Source organism: Euprymna scolopes, chromosome 1, assembly GCF_053919585.1.
Source record: "Euprymna scolopes isolate OS-2025 chromosome 1, ASM5391958v1, whole genome shotgun sequence".
In the NCBI taxonomy this organism is placed as follows: domain Eukaryota; kingdom Metazoa; phylum Mollusca; class Cephalopoda; order Sepiida; family Sepiolidae; genus Euprymna; species Euprymna scolopes.
In genome coordinates, this window is record NC_136482.1 from 160,810,190 (window position 1) to 160,829,210 (window position 19,021).

Sequence of the window (19,021 nt, forward strand, 5' to 3'; positions counted from 1 at the left end):
CAAAAGCAATCTACTTCATATGAACTAAACAAAAGCAATCTACTTCATATGAACTAAACAAAAGCAATCTACTTCATATGAACTAAACAAAAGCAATCTACTTCATATGAACTAAACAAAAGCAATCTACTTCATATGAACTAAACAAAAGCAATCTACTTCATATGGACTAAACAAAAGCAATCTACTTCATATGGACTAAACAAAAGCAATCTACTTCATATGGACTAAACAAAAGCAATCTACTTCATATGAACTAAACAAAAGCAATCTACTTCATATGAACTAAACAAAAGCAATCTACTTCATATGAACTAAACAAAAGCAATCTACTTCATATGAACTAAACAAAAGCAATCTACTTCATATGAACTAAACAAAAGCAATCTACTTCATATGAACTAAACAAAAGCAATCTACTTCATATGAACTAAACAAAAGAAATCTACTTCATATGAACTAAACAAAAGCAATCTACTTCATATGGACTAAACAAAAGCAATCTACTTCATATGGACTAAACAAAAGCAATCTACTTCATATGAACTAAACAAAAGCAATCTACTTCATATGAACTAAACAAAAGCAATCTACTTCATATGAACTAAACAAAAGCAATCTACTTCATATGAACTAAACAAAAGCAATCTACTTCATATGAACTAAACAAAAGCAATCTACTTCATATGAACTAAACAAAAGCAATCTACTTCATATGAACTAAACAAAAGCAATCTACTTCATATGGACTAAACAAAAGCAATCTACTTCATATGAACTAAACAAAAGCAATCTACTTCATATGAACTAAACAAAAGCAATCTACTTCATATGAACTAAACAAAAGCAATCTACTTCATATGAACTAAACAAAAGCAATCTACTTCATATGAACTAAACAAAAGCAATCTACTTCATATGAACTAAACAAAAGCAATCTACTTCATATGAACTAAACAAAAGCAATCTACTTCATATGAACTAAACAAAAGCAATCTACTTCATATGGACTAAACAAAAGCAATCTACTTCATATGCACTAAACAAAAGCAATCTACTTCATATGAACTAAACAAAAGCAATCTACTTCATATGGACTAAACAAAAGCAATCTACTTCATATGGACTAAACAAAAGCAATCTACTTCATATGGACTAAACAAAAGCAATCTACTTCATATGAACTAAACAAAAGCAATCTACTTCATATGAACTAAACAAAAGCAATCTACTTCATATGAACTAAACAAAAGCAATCTACTTCATATGAACTAAACAAAAGCAATCTACTTCATATGAACTAAACAAAAGCAATCTACTTCATATGAACTAAACAAAAGCAATCTACTTCATATGAACTAAACAAAAGCAATCTACTTCATATGAACTAAACAAAAGCAATCTACTTCATATGAACTAAACAAAAGCAATCTACTTCATATGAACTAAACAAAAGCAATCTACTTCATATGAACTAAACAAAAGCAATCTACTTCATATGGACTAAACAAAAGCAATCTACTTCATATGGACTAAACAAAAGCAATCTACTTCATATGAACTAAACAAAAGCAATCTACTTCATATGAACTAAACAAAAGCAATCTACTTCATATGAACTAAACAAAAGCAATCTACTTCATATGAACTAAACAAAAGCAATCTACTTCATATGAACTAAACAAAAGCAATCTACTTCATATGAACTAAACAAAAGCAATCTACTTCATATGAACTAAACAAAAGCAATCTACTTCATATGAACTAAACAAAAGCAATCTACTTCATATGGACTAAACAAAAGCAATCTACTTCATATGGACTAAACAAAAGCAATCTACTTCATATGAACTAAACAAAAGCAATCTACTTCATATGAACTAAACAAAAGCAATCTACTTCATATGGACTAAACAAAAGCAATCTACTTCATATGAACTAAACAAAAGCAATCTACTTCATATGAACTAAACAAAAGCAATCTACTTCATATGAACTAAACAAAAGAAATCTACTTCATATGAACTAAACAAAAGCAATCTACTTCATATGGACTAAACAAAAGCAATCTACTTCATATGGACTAAACAAAAGCAATCTACTTCATATGAACTAAACAAAAGCAATCTACTTCATATGAACTAAACAAAAGCAATCTACTTCATATGAACTAAACAAAAGCAATCTACTTCATATGAACTAAACAAAAGCAATCTACTTCATATGAACTAAACAAAAGCAATCTACTTCATATGAACTAAACAAAAGCAATCTACTTCATATGAACTAAACAAAAGCAATCTACTTCATATGAACTAAACAAAAGCAATCTACTTCATATGGACTAAACAAAAGCAATCTACTTCATATGAACTAAACAAAAGCAATCTACTTCATATGAACTAAACAAAAGCAATCTACTTCATATGAACTAAACAAAAGCAATCTACTTCATATGAACTAAACAAAAGCAATCTACTTCATATGAACTAAACAAAAGCAATCTACTTCATATGAACTAAACAAAAGCAATCTACTTCATATGAACTAAACAAAAGCAATCTACTTCATATGAACTAAACAAAAGCAATCTACTTCATATGGACTAAACAAAAGCAATCTACTTCATATGAACTAAACAAAAGCAATCTACTTCATATGAACTAAACAAAAGCAATCTACTTCATATGAACTAAACAAAAGCAATCTACTTCATATGAACTAAACAAAAGCAATCTACTTCATATGAACTAAACAAAAGCAATCTACTTCATATGAACTAAACAAAAGCAATCTACTTCATATGAACTAAACAAAAGCAATCTACTTCATATGAACTAAACAAAAGCAATCTACTTCATATGAACTAAACAAAAGCAATCTACTTCATATGAACTAAACAAAAGCAATCTACTTCATATGAACTAAACAAAAGCAATCTACTTCATATGGACTAAACAAAAGCAATCTACTTCATATGGACTAAACAAAAGCAATCTACTTCATATGAACTAAACAAAAGCAATCTACTTCATATGAACTAAACAAAAGCAATCTACTTCATATGAACTAAACAAAAGCAATCTACTTCATATGAACTAAACAAAAGCAATCTACTTCATATGAACTAAACAAAAGCAATCTACTTCATATGAACTAAACAAAAGCAATCTACTTCATATGAACTAAACAAAAGCAATCTACTTCATATGAACTAAACAAAAGCAATCTACTTCATATGGACTAAACAAAAGCAATCTACTTCATATGGACTAAACAAAAGCAATCTACTTCATATGAACTAAACAAAAGCAATCTACTTCATATGAACTAAACAAAAGCAATCTACTTCATATGGACTAAACAAAAGCAATCTACTTCATATGAACTAAACAAAAGCAATCTACTTCATATGAACTAAACAAAAGCAATCTACTTCATATGAACTAAACAAAAGAAATCTACTTCATATGAACTAAACAAAAGCAATCTACTTCATATGGACTAAACAAAAGCAATCTACTTCATATGGACTAAACAAAAGCAATCTACTTCATATGAACTAAACAAAAGCAATCTACTTCATATGAACTAAACAAAAGCAATCTACTTCATATGAACTAAACAAAAGCAATCTACTTCATATGAACTAAACAAAAGCAATCTACTTCATATGAACTAAACAAAAGCAATCTACTTCATATGAACTAAACAAAAGCAATCTACTTCATATGAACTAAACAAAAGCAATCTACTTCATATGAACTAAACAAAAGCAATCTACTTCATATGGACTAAACAAAAGCAATCTACTTCATATGAACTAAACAAAAGCAATCTACTTCATATGAACTAAACAAAAGCAATCTACTTCATATGAACTAAACAAAAGCAATCTACTTCATATGAACTAAACAAAAGCAATCTACTTCATATGAACTAAACAAAAGCAATCTACTTCATATGAACTAAACAAAAGCAATCTACTTCATATGAACTAAACAAAAGCAATCTACTTCATATGAACTAAACAAAAGCAATCTACTTCATATGGACTAAACAAAAGCAATCTACTTCATATGAACTAAACAAAAGCAATCTACTTCATATGAACTAAACAAAAGCAATCTACTTCATATGAACTAAACAAAAGCAATCTACTTCATATGAACTAAACAAAAGCAATCTACTTCATATGAACTAAACAAAAGCAATCTACTTCATATGAACTAAACAAAAGCAATCTACTTCATATGAACTAAACAAAAGCAATCTACTTCATATGGACTAAACAAAAGCAATCTACTTCATATGGACTAAACAAAAGCAATCTACTTCATATGGACTAAACAAAAGCAATCTACTTCATATGAACTAAACAAAAGCAATCTACTTCATATGGACAAAACAAAAGCAATCTACTTCATATGAACTAAACAAAAGCAATCTACTTCATATGAACTAAACAAAAGCAATCTACTTCATATGAACTAAACAAAAGCAATCTACTTCATATGGACTAAACAAAAGCAATCTACTTCATATGGACTAAACAAAAGCAATCTACTTCATATGAACTAAACAAAAGCAATCTACTTCATATGGACTAAACAAAAGCAATCTACTTCATATGAACTAAACAAAAGCAATCTACTTCATATGAACTAAACAAAAGCAATCTACTTCATATGAACTAAACAAAAGCAATCTACTTCATATGAACTAAACAAAAGCAATCTACTTCATATGAACTAAACAAAAGCAATCTACTTCATATGAACTAAACAAAAGCAATCTACTTCATATGAACTAAACAAAAGCAATCTACTTCATATGAACTAAACAAAAGCAATCTACTTCATATGAACTAAACAAAAGCAATCTACTTCATATGAACTAAACAAAAGCAATCTACTTCATATGGACTAAACAAAAGCAATCTACTTCATATGGACTAAACAAAAGCAATCTACTTCATATGAACTAAACAAAAGCAATCTACTTCATATGAACTAAACAAAAGCAATCTACTTCATATGAACTAAACAAAAGCAATCTACTTCATATGAACTAAACAAAAGCAATCTACTTCATATGAACTAAACAAAAGCAATCTACTTCATATGAACTAAACAAAAGCAATCTACTTCATATGGACTAAACAAAAGCAATCTACTTCATATGGACTAAACAAAAGCAATCTACTTCATATGAACTAAACAAAAGCAATCTACTTCATATGAACTAAACAAAAGCAATCTACTTCATATGAACTAAACAAAAGCAATCTACTTCATATGAACTAAACAAAAGCAATCTACTTCATATGAACTAAACAAAAGCAATCTACTTCATATGAACTAAACAAAAGCAATCTACTTCATATGAACTAAACAAAAGCAATCTACTTCATATGAACTAAACAAAAGCAATCTACTTCATATGAACTAAACAAAAGCAATCTACTTCATATGAACTAAACAAAAGCAATCTACTTCATATGGACTAAACAAAAGCAATCTACTTCATATGGACTAAACAAAAGCAATCTACTTCATATGAACTAAACAAAAGCAATCTACTTCATATGAACTAAACAAAAGCAATCTACTTCATATGAACTAAACAAAAGCAATCTACTTCATATGAACTAAACAAAAGCAATCTACTTCATATGAACTAAACAAAAGCAATCTACTTCATATGAACTAAACAAAAGCAATCTACTTCATATGAACTAAACAAAAGCAATCTACTTCATATGAACTAAACAAAAGCAATCTACTTCATATGAACTAAACAAAAGCAATCTACTTCATATGAACTAAACAAAAGCAATCTACTTCATATGAACTAAACAAAAGCAATCTACTTCATATGAACTAAACAAAAGCAATCTACTTCATATGAACTAAACAAAAGCAATCTACTTCATATGAACTAAACAAAAGCAATCTACTTCATATGAACTAAACAAAAGCAATCTACTTCATATGAACTAAACAAAAGCAATCTACTTCATATGAACTAAACAAAAGCAATCTACTTCATATGAACTAAACAAAAGCAATCTACTTCATATGAACTAAACAAAAGCAATCTACTTCATATGAACTAAACAAAAGCAATCTACTTCATATGAACTAAACAAAAGCAATCTACTTCATATGGACTAAACAAAAGCAATCTACTTCATATGGACTAAACAAAAGCAATCTACTTCATATGAACTAAACAAAAGCAATCTACTTCATATGAACTAAACAAAAGCAATCTACTTCATATGAACTAAACAAAAGCAATCTACTTCATATGAACTAAACAAAAGCAATCTACTTCATATGAACTAAACAAAAGCAATCTACTTCATATGAACTAAACAAAAGCAATCTACTTCATATGGACTAAACAAAAGCAATCTACTTCATATGGACTAAACAAAAGCAATCTACTTCATATGGACTAAACAAAAGCAATCTACTTCATATGAACTAAACAAAAGCAATCTACTTCATATGAACTAAACAAAAGCAATCTACTTCATATGAACTAAACAAAAGCAATCTACTTCATATGAACTAAACAAAAGCAATCTACTTCATATGAACTAAACAAAAGCAATCTACTTCATATGAACTAAACAAAAGCAATCTACTTCATATGAACTAAACAAAAGAAATCTACTTCATATGAACTAAACAAAAGCAATCTACTTCATATGGACTAAACAAAAGCAATCTACTTCATATGGACTAAACAAAAGCAATCTACTTCATATGAACTAAACAAAAGCAATCTACTTCATATGAACTAAACAAAAGCAATCTACTTCATATGAACTAAACAAAAGCAATCTACTTCATATGAACTAAACAAAAGCAATCTACTTCATATGAACTAAACAAAAGCAATCTACTTCATATGAACTAAACAAAAGCAATCTACTTCATATGAACTAAACAAAAGCAATCTACTTCATATGGACTAAACAAAAGCAATCTACTTCATATGAACTAAACAAAAGCAATCTACTTCATATGAACTAAACAAAAGCAATCTACTTCATATGAACTAAACAAAAGCAATCTACTTCATATGAACTAAACAAAAGCAATCTACTTCATATGAACTAAACAAAAGCAATCTACTTCATATGAACTAAACAAAAGCAATCTACTTCATATGAACTAAACAAAAGCAATCTACTTCATATGAACTAAACAAAAGCAATCTACTTCATATGGACTAAACAAAAGCAATCTACTTCATATGCACTAAACAAAAGCAATCTACTTCATATGAACTAAACAAAAGCAATCTACTTCATATGGACTAAACAAAAGCAATCTACTTCATATGGACTAAACAAAAGCAATCTACTTCATATGGACTAAACAAAAGCAATCTACTTCATATGAACTAAACAAAAGCAATCTACTTCATATGAACTAAACAAAAGCAATCTACTTCATATGAACTAAACAAAAGCAATCTACTTCATATGAACTAAACAAAAGCAATCTACTTCATATGAACTAAACAAAAGCAATCTACTTCATATGAACTAAACAAAAGCAATCTACTTCATATGAACTAAACAAAAGCAATCTACTTCATATGAACTAAACAAAAGCAATCTACTTCATATGAACTAAACAAAAGCAATCTACTTCATATGAACTAAACAAAAGCAATCTACTTCATATGAACTAAACAAAAGCAATCTACTTCATATGGACTAAACAAAAGCAATCTACTTCATATGGACTAAACAAAAGCAATCTACTTCATATGAACTAAACAAAAGCAATCTACTTCATATGAACTAAACAAAAGCAATCTACTTCATATGAACTAAACAAAAGCAATCTACTTCATATGAACTAAACAAAAGCAATCTACTTCATATGAACTAAACAAAAGCAATCTACTTCATATGAACTAAACAAAAGCAATCTACTTCATATGAACTAAACAAAAGCAATCTACTTCATATGAACTAAACAAAAGCAATCTACTTCATATGGACTAAACAAAAGCAATCTACTTCATATGGACTAAACAAAAGCAATCTACTTCATATGAACTAAACAAAAGCAATCTACTTCATATGAACTAAACAAAAGCAATCTACTTCATATGGACTAAACAAAAGCAATCTACTTCATATGAACTAAACAAAAGCAATCTACTTCATATGAACTAAACAAAAGCAATCTACTTCATATGAACTAAACAAAAGAAATCTACTTCATATGAACTAAACAAAAGCAATCTACTTCATATGGACTAAACAAAAGCAATCTACTTCATATGGACTAAACAAAAGCAATCTACTTCATATGAACTAAACAAAAGCAATCTACTTCATATGAACTAAACAAAAGCAATCTACTTCATATGAACTAAACAAAAGCAATCTACTTCATATGAACTAAACAAAAGCAATCTACTTCATATGAACTAAACAAAAGCAATCTACTTCATATGAACTAAACAAAAGCAATCTACTTCATATGAACTAAACAAAAGCAATCTACTTCATATGAACTAAACAAAAGCAATCTACTTCATATGGACTAAACAAAAGCAATCTACTTCATATGAACTAAACAAAAGCAATCTACTTCATATGAACTAAACAAAAGCAATCTACTTCATATGAACTAAACAAAAGCAATCTACTTCATATGAACTAAACAAAAGCAATCTACTTCATATGAACTAAACAAAAGCAATCTACTTCATATGAACTAAACAAAAGCAATCTACTTCATATGAACTAAACAAAAGCAATCTACTTCATATGAACTAAACAAAAGCAATCTACTTCATATGAACTAAACAAAAGCAATCTACTTCATATGGACTAAACAAAAGCAATCTACTTCATATGAACTAAACAAAAGCAATCTACTTCATATGAACTAAACAAAAGCAATCTACTTCATATGAACTAAACAAAAGCAATCTACTTCATATGAACTAAACAAAAGCAATCTACTTCATATGAACTAAACAAAAGCAATCTACTTCATATGAACTAAACAAAAGCAATCTACTTCATATGAACTAAACAAAAGCAATCTACTTCATATGGACTAAACAAAAGCAATCTACTTCATATGGACTAAACAAAAGCAATCTACTTCATATGAACTAAACAAAAGCAATCTACTTCATATGGACTAAACAAAAGCAATCTACTTCATATGAACTAAACAAAAGCAATCTACTTCATATGAACTAAACAAAAGCAATCTACTTCATATGAACTAAACAAAAGCAATCTACTTCATATGGACTAAACAAAAGCAATCTACTTCATATGGACTAAACAAAAGCAATCTACTTCATATGAACTAAACAAAAGCAATCTACTTCATATGGACTAAACAAAAGCAATCTACTTCATATGAACTAAACAAAAGCAATCTACTTCATATGAACTAAACAAAAGCAATCTACTTCATATGAACTAAACAAAAGCAATCTACTTCATATGAACTAAACAAAAGCAATCTACTTCATATGAACTAAACAAAAGCAATCTACTTCATATGAACTAAACAAAAGCAATCTACTTCATATGAACTAAACAAAAGCAATCTACTTCATATGGACTAAACAAAAGCAATCTACTTCATATGAACTAAACAAAAGCAATCTACTTCATATGGACTAAACAAAAGCAATCTACTTCATATGAACTAAACAAAAGCAATCTACTTCATATGAACTAAACAAAAGCAATCTACTTCATATGGACTAAACAAAAGCAATCTATTTCATATGAACTAAACAAAAGCAATCTACTTCATATGAACTAAACAAAAGCAATCTACTTCATATGAACTAAACAAAAGCAATCTACTTCATATGGACTAAACAAAAGCAATCTACTTCATATGGACTAAACAAAAGCAATCTACTTCATATGGACTAAACAAAGGATAAACGATTCAGTTGAAAATTCCGTACAGATTACCAAGTTTGACATAATGAACCTGAGGAAGATTGAGAGTTAATAATCTGAAACAATGTAAGAATAACCAAGATGAGAATAATAGTCTGAATATTCCCAAATCATCAATCCTTATCTAAAAAATTCTGAAACTTGTTATCAGTATGTCTTTCAGTTGACTTAAATTTAGGAAGAATAAAATCTATTTCAGTTTTATTTAATTAAACTTTGACATTAAAGAATTAAGGAAGTCACCAAATTCTAATTATATTAATTAATGAGAGAGGTTGAGGGGGTAGCCTGTGCAAAGAGATGGTGTTTTTAATCTATAAGTATCAATGGTGTTAAATTTTTTTTTTTTTTTAAATCTAAGTAAATTAATGTTCAGCAAATGTTAAAATGATGAAAAAAAGAACAAATATGAAGAAAAAGAAAAAGGAAAGGAAAAAAGGAAAAGAAAGAAAAAGGTAAAGGAAAAAGGAAAAGAAAAGGAACAAAGGAAATGAAAAAAGAACCTTTGGTTTATTGTCAACTCTGTCTTAAGATGCTAAAACAAAACTTATTTTAAATGATTCACTTGATACAATTAATTAAACACAAGTTGCTATTTTACCTATAGCTGGAGGACTAAATTGTAGCTTTAAGGGTATTTTATTTACCTCCTCTCTAGGAGGTTAAACATAAGGTCAAGCAAGTACAAAAAGATTAGCAGTGCTCAGCTCTACAAAAAATGTCAGAGCAGCCTTGTAGGGATGCGAGGCAATTATCAAGAAAATCCCTTCTAAAAGGACAGACAGAGCCTGGGAGAGTGGACCTCCTAGAACAACTCCGGACTATGCTTCAACCCACCTTCTGTTGGACTGATTGTCGAAGACGTATCCTTGACTGGCACAAAAACACCTACAAGAGTATTAACATATTATTTGGCACAATTGATCTAATAGAATTTGAATTTGGCATAACCAATTCCATAGTTGGTGATGGTAGCCATTTGACCCCCCCCCCCTCCGAAAAGAAAAAAAAAATTAGCTATATCTTTATAGACCCACTTGAGATGGCGAGTAAAACATCTGATCAAAATAATGTTTGTTGCTTGTTAAGCAATGTTTTTCCTTCCTTTCTTTTTATCGCTCTTCCTGCCTCGTTCCTACAGGCACGCTGCGATATCAGCATGAACATTATTATCATTAATGCCAAGCATTAAGACTAAAAGAGTGTTTTCCCAAGGAAACTAGTATGGTTGAAAAAAATAAATACATAAAGGAGAGCAAAGACTTATGCTTGTTTTTATAGCCATTAAAATATCACATTGGATTCGAAAGACTATAAAAAGGAATCGTATTTGACTAAAACGCATAACGGTTTCATGCCGGAATTCTTGAAGATGCGGTGATTAACGTTTGCCACCAGAATTACAGTAGGCGGTTCCACATGCTCAGCAAATAGTTGTCACCTATTACTTAGCAGTCATAAAGTTCTTTCCTCAGGCTGCTTCCTTAGAATTCCTTTCCTGCTCCCTGTCTCTCTGACAGTATCAACATGCAGAAATTCAAATATAATGCAAATACCTCCCCTAGTTCTGTTCTGCTCCCGACCGCAATAGCCACTTACACTTCAGTCACAATATTCCTTGTTTGAGTTCAGTATTAAATTTGATCAGCCAATTACAGGGAAGCAACTCTGCACTGACTAGGAGAGATAAGGCATCATCAAAATTCGATTTAATGTCAGGTTTAAACTGAATAGAATTCATTCTCAGCCAATACAAAGTTGCTTCCCTTGTATTCGACAATCAAGTCTAATACAAATAGAAAATGCAACCGAGTAAAATACGAATACAGGTGTATGTTTTTTTTTTAATTTAGGAAATAAAATGAGGGTTGCTGGCACGAATTAAAAGAAACATGGCTGCGCACACTCAGAATTTAGAAACATTTTAAATGTTGGACGTTTTGTTTTTATATACAAAGTTTCTAGAATTTTGAGTCGTTTTACGTTGGGATCATTATCCCAACGTAAAACGACTCAAAATTCTACAGGCTTTGTATATAAAAACAAAACATCCAACGATAAATGATCCTCACTATGAATTTTCAAGTGTCTAGATATGTAATTAACGGAGGGAAAGAGTAAAAAAAAAAAAAAAAAAAAAAAAAAAGTAAATCTATTATATCTATAAAAGTGTGTGTGTGTGTGTGTGTGTGTGTGTGTGTACATTTCCATATGCAATAACTCTGAGAATTTTTAGTCTGCAGACTCGAAATTTGATATACAGGGTACTGAGATTTGGGAAAATCGATGGGATCGGTTTTCGGCCAGAAATTCGGCTGTTAAAGGGTCAAAGTTTAACGATTTGACTTTTGAGAACTCTACCAAACTCCTCAGACAATTTTGGGTCTAAACACTTGAAATTTTAGATATAGGTTCATTGGACATGGATCTAACTTAATAACTTGATTTGAGCCCAAAACAATAAATGTTAAGGGGTCATACTAGGGGTCAAAGTTAAAAAAATTAACACTTTTTTTTTTTTTGCTCAGCATACACCTCTAAACACCCAGGCAACGTCGGGCTGAAATGCTAGTTTTATTATATTATTATATAGAAAAATGCAAGTATGGAAAATAATATAGTCAAGATTAAGCTTAGAAAAGTTAAATTTATATATAATGTTAAGTTGAATTTTTAAAACATTCTTAATGCTGCAAGTTATAAATTTATTATATTTTTTACTAGAATATCTTGTCTTTTTCTTTTCCAGTTTTAACAACTAGCCCTAAGTTTAATCTTAATCATATTACTTTTCATACTTGCATTTTTCTATGTAATCCATCATTTTTCCAGGCTTTGCTTTGAAATAATATTTTCTTTTTTTGTGTTCAATATTATACACATTGTCAACAATCCATAAAAAATTATTTTATAGTCAAGCAACTTTGAGTAATTTGGTATCCCCAAATGAGGAGTGGCATATATATTGTTTAAATTTAATTATCCACTGACATGTGTTTAATCGTTTATGACTCATCAGAGTGGATGAATATATATATATATATATATATATATATATATATATATATATATATATATATATATATATATATATAGAGAGAGAGAGAGAGAGAGAGAGAGAGAGATACATAGACACTAGGTGCCTTCAATAAGTTTCCAGACTTTTTTTGTATGGGCATTTTTATTGATAGTACATACATGAAATACTGATGCCCTTTAAAGTAATCTCCTCCGACTGCAATGTTCTTGTTGGACTGTTCCAACAACTTCTGGAAGGCCTCCTGGAAGTTCTCTTGTGTGAGCTTGTCAATGACCCTCGTTACAGCCTCTTTCATCTCCTCAGTTGTCTCATAACGACAGCCTCTAAAGTTTCCTTTGAACTTAGGGAGTAGATCCAGCTTTCATCGCAGGTGACCAGAGCATTAATAACTGCCTGATCTGTATTGATCAGCTCAACCATCTCTCTGTTGTCATAACCAGGTCTTTCTTTCTGATCTTCTCTGAGCAACCTTGCGACAAACTTTGTGTAAATCTTTCACATCTTCAGCTCCTCACGAATAATTAGGTGTACAGTTCCCACACTGATATCAACTGTGTACTCATTGTCTCTGTAGACACACGATGGCCCTTATCCATGGAATTCTTTATTTGTCCTATCAACTATGGCGTTCTGATTTCTTTACACCTCCTACCCCTCTCATCATCCCTCACAGACTCTTTGCCTTCCTTGAATCTCTTATGCTCTTCATAAACTGATGCTGGATTTATGCAAGATAGATGAAAAGCTGTTTGAAGCATTCCATATGTTTCTGTGGCATTAAAAAAACAAAAAAAACACGCACAAAACTAGTACACTTGGAGAGACATGGTCACATGTTTAAGTCATATCCAATCGCATGCATGTACGATATTTAAACAGGTGTATTAAAATTATCATTCAAACACTATTATGTTTGAATGTATGATTAAGTATTAGTCTTCAGAATAAGTAAGGAACGTGAGAGACGGTTTCTTCTGATTGACTGCTGGTTACCATAGCAGGAATGTCGCTCGCATACCATCTTATTTGGGTTATATAGAGAGTTAACAAAAGTGATGTTCTTTGCCATGCTAGAGCTGATAATATTTCACTTACGATGTCGCCTGTTAATTCTGTTTCTCTCTTTTTTTGTCTCTTTCTGTTTATTTACTTAATTATGTCTTTTATTTGATTTTTTTTTATTTAGTCAATTAAAGGAGTTGGTAATAATTTTTTTATGGGTTGTTGACAATGCGTATGATATTGAACATAAAAAAGAAAATATTATATCAAAGCAAAGCCTGGAAAAATCATGGACTATATAGAAAAATGTGAGCATGAAAAGCAATATGATTAAGATTAAGCTTAGAAAAGTAAAAGAACTACTGTACTTTGAGGTAATTGCACCAAATCCGGGGGCAATTGTGTTAACTAAAAAAAGTGCTCTTTATATGTGTGGTTGCCGAAAGAGCACTTTTAACTAGTTGGCGCAATTATCCCGGAATAGACACAATTACCTCAAAGTACGATAGTTGTTAAAACTGAAAAAGAAAAAGACAAGATATTCTAGTAAAAAATATAATAAATTTATAACTTAAAATATTGCAGCATGAAGAATTGATTATAGAATGTGAAATTGAATTTTAAAAAAATTCTTAATTCTACAATATTTTAAGTTATAAATTTATTATATTTTTTACTAGAATATCTTGTCTTTTTCTTTTCCAGTTTTAACAACTAGTCCTTTTACTTTTCTAAGTTTAATCTTAACCATATTACTTTTCATGCTTTCATTTTTATATGTAATATACCAATGCATATAGTTTCCTTATTGAATGGCGGATTAAATTTATATGCATTAGTGTATATTTTTGTATTGTCGATTTTTCCTTTTTGTACGTATATATAAGATTACAAACTTTTGTAATTAAACATTTTATGCAATTAAATTTTTTTTATTAAGGAGATTTCATTTTAAAATTAGAATTTTTAATTAAAATTGAATTTTGAATATTTGTATGATTTTCCACGTCTTTGTTTTTATTATAGATTGTCTCTATAATGCTACTTTGCATTGTTTCAGGTTAAAAAGTATTTTGCTTTAAAAAAAAAAAAGCAATATTTTTTAGGGGAGAGGGATTCAGGGAAAGAAACTATGATGAAGATAGGGAAGTTGCAAGCGTTGATACCTAAGCTTTCTTTTATGGAGCATTTTATTTTGAAATAAAATCTTTAATTAACCGGTTTTGCACACTTTTCAGCAGCTAGCAATAAATTTAAAAAGACAAAAATATGAAAGAAAATGACGAGAAATATCAATGCAAAATTGGTAGAGAAATAGAAAGAAAGAGAAGAGATAGAAAGATATCTACTATTATATAAAAGCCACTTTGTGTGTGTGTGTGAGAGGGAGGAGTTCCTTACACATAGGTTCTCAAATGGCTGAGCCTATCTTTTGCAAATTTCACACAAAGCTAATTTATAAGTCTGGCAGCGTTCTTAGATATGTTTTATACAGAAATTCATCAGGTAAGTATCAAAAATAAAAAAAATCCGATCTTAAAAATAGCTTTTCTCTCTTATAGATTAAAAGAATAATTTTTACAGGGGAATATTTTACATTACACCTGGCAAGGGAGATAATAAAATCTTAGCAACTCATTTCTTAAAAAAAAAACAACAAAAAAAAAAATAGATTTATTATAATCTGGAAATATAGCTTAGTGGTAGAGCATTTGACTACAAATCGAATTATCCTCTGTCCAAGCTCGGGTGTACTTCACCATTTTAATTTTTTTTTATTAATGAGTTCAATTTACGATATAAGAAGAGGTACCATTTAAAATTGCCGCAAATCATTTCTTTGTTTGCATATTTTAAAGCTAAACATTAATCAGAGGTAACTTTTCCAGGGCATTCATCATCAAGCCCAAATATCAGCTGACGTGATATTATAAACGAACACAGAAAGAATTTGCTTTTGGTGTTACGTATATATATATATATATATATATATATATATATATATATATAAAACTTGGGTTCCTTCGGCTATAACCGAAACTAAAACTTATGAAGAATTGTTGGTAAAAATTATTTATTACAATAAATGGAAGTCTATATAACAATTAAACGAGAGTCACTCGGAAGAAAAAAGATGTAAGCGTGACAAACAAAATAACATACACGCTATCGTATTAATATATAGATAACGCTGAGTTTTACAACTCAACTTCTTTCATATTACTGAAACACAACAGTAAAAATGATGAGAAAATTTCTTTTTCTTTTTCTCATCTTGTAATTGCCAATAGTAAATTAAACTTTCATTTTCCATTAAAATCAAAATTATTTGAAACTAAGTTTACGGAATCAATCAAGTAAATTAAGACAGAAACAAATCAAAAAGACAGATTGTGTGTGAAGGGCTTTTTTTTTTTTTTTTAAAAAGTTTAATTTTGATTTTTTGATGATGCCTGCAAGGCAAACTGCACAGATTAAATATATACACCATTTACGTAATTACTCGGGCGATTTCTAATTAGACTAATATCAAGGGAGAAAAAGTAATTTCCTTTTGTATATCGAAATGTTTGCAGTTATGAAATGTCAGATTCATTAAGTTTTAACGGACAAGTTGGAAGAGAAAAATAACCAGATCCCCTCTTTTCTTTCAATTTGTGATAATTTACTGTTTATCAACTTTCTGCTTTATCTCTATGCTAGCTGTATGCCCGGTGTTGCCCAATCGTACAATCTGGGTTTGCGTATCGGCCACTAGTCTCTCGCTTCTAGATAGGGTTCAAAAGAGTCCCCCACTTTCGGCCAAACTCCAACCTCTGCCCTATCGCAACAAAATGTGACATCCTTGTGCCTGTCTTACAAGTATTTTTTTTTTTGTTTTTCTTACAAGGGAATCACCGCTTATCAAGGCCCAGAGGTCACTCGAGGATAAGGATTAAAGAGTGTACAGTGGTCAAAAGGACAATATCATAGTAATCATTAGAAGTGTAAATTTGGTAAATTGGATTACTTAAGGGGAACAGCTCATCAAGAACTTGTTTATATTGGACTTGAAGACGGCCATATTGTAGTCAGCTGACTTTTTTTACATAGGCATCACCACATTATCAAGGCCAAGAGGCCACTCAAGGATAAGGGTTAAAGAGTGTACAGTAGAAATTGGACAATATAGTAATCATTAGTAATGAAAATTTGGTAAATTTGATAACTTATATGGAACGACTCATCAAGAACTTATTTACGTTAGACTTGAACACAACCATATTGTAGTCAGCCGGAAAGCAGGAAAACGGAAGACAATTCCACAGGCGTGCAGTTCTAAGAAAGAAGCTTTGTTCATGGAATCTGTTTAGGCTTAGGCACAGATAAAGAGTGGGGGAAATTATTGATAGTGTTTCCAGCCAAACGAGTGCTTCTTGTGAAAGTTTGGCAGGGGGGGGGGCATAGATGGGAGTTCAGACTTTAATGGTAAGTACTCAGACAAATTTAAAACACTAGAACCCCTCAACGTAAATACCCCCAACAAACCTGACAAGCAGCAAAATCTCAACGATCACTGGTGTCTAACTCTGTCCCGTGGGGAGGCATTGTAAATAGGAACAACAAGTAGTCCTTATTTAGTTGCTTCCCCATGAGGACAGAGTTAGACACTAAGGCATCAGGGATCGGTCACCTATGACCTACAGGTGGCACCATAATATGGTGCTATGGCTTTGTGCAAAAAGGTAATGTCGCATCCTCCCGTTAGTTTGTTCATGAAAAGAGTAGAAACAAAAACAAAAAAAAAAAACAACTTACCACCTTTGGATGCAGCGACGCAGGGGTGTACAGGGAAAAAATAGAAAAAATAAAATATTTAAGTAATAAAAAAAAATGAACGTTTTTGGTAAAATATCACGTTTCGTCAAAAACAATAACAAAGTGAATCAAATAAAGAAAATTAGTTTCTAATGACAGGAATAGATACAAAATTTGCAATTGTCTTTTAATGATTAGACTTCATAATCATTAGAAAGATAACACTCCACTTTAGAGATTCCATTAAATCATGCATTTTCAGAAAATTCTTTCTTATAAGTAATCATCAATTGTTATCTCCATACACAAAATACAACCTTTTATATATATATATATATATATATATATATATATATATATATATATATATATATATATATATATATATATATATATAAGGTTGTATTTTGTGTATGGAGATAACAATTGATGATTACTTATAAGAAAGAATTTTCTGAAAATGCATGATATATATATATATATATATATATATATATATATATATATATATATAAGAACAAAGAATTAATAAAACATGTTAAAAACACTTTAACAAGAGTTAAAAACATATTTCATTTTCAAAAAGGAGACACAAATTAAGGGGACTGTAATTATTCCGTGGAGTTTCCTACTCATCAGAGGGTAGGAATTAGCAAAATGTGGAATCGGATTTTGCTTGCAAAGTATTTAATGAAACTACAAGTAAGCCATAAAGCTTATTTGGTAAAAGCTAAAAAATAGTGAAGCAGAGGGAATGGGTGGGGGGGAGGATTTCAAATAAATGGACAGTCAGGTGAAGAGTAGAATATCCAATAATGGTAAAATCCAAGAAAAGCTAGTAAAAGTTTGGTATCCAGAAGTAAAAATCCAAAGGAATCGTGTTACTGGAAGATATGTCAATGTCATCCAAAAGGCAGAATTCCGTGAAATAATTCACAAATGGGTACAAGGAAAAAAAGAGTGAGTTCAAAATATTATTATTAAAAGAAAGATAAATTGTGTGAAGAATGAAGAAATGGAGAAAATTCAAGATGCTTCTGCCAAGGCCGACTTTCTAAATATGAATTTATATATATATATATATATATATATATATATATATATATATATATATACACACACAGACATTATATATATATAGAGAGAGAGAGAAATAATGTTTTTTAGAGGCAACAAACTTTCAATCAAAATAAATCAAAGAAAAA

At 29.9% G+C, this 19,021-nt stretch overlaps 1 protein-coding gene across 6 annotated transcripts in view; it reads right to left on the reverse strand.

Moving 5' to 3' along the window:
* LOC145276959 (uncharacterized) overlaps positions 1–19,021 on the reverse strand; it is a 148,675-nt gene that overhangs the window by 72,270 nt on the left and 57,384 nt on the right. The window contains exon 1 of one of the 6 annotated variants that reach the window (XM_080128540.1): positions 17,817–18,007. The exons of the other annotated variants lie outside the window; for them this stretch is intronic. The gene's annotated coding sequence lies outside the window, so the exon portion shown is untranslated. Of the gene's footprint in view, positions 1–17,816; positions 18,008–19,021 lie in introns of those variants that run through there. 6 annotated transcript variants of the gene reach the window in all.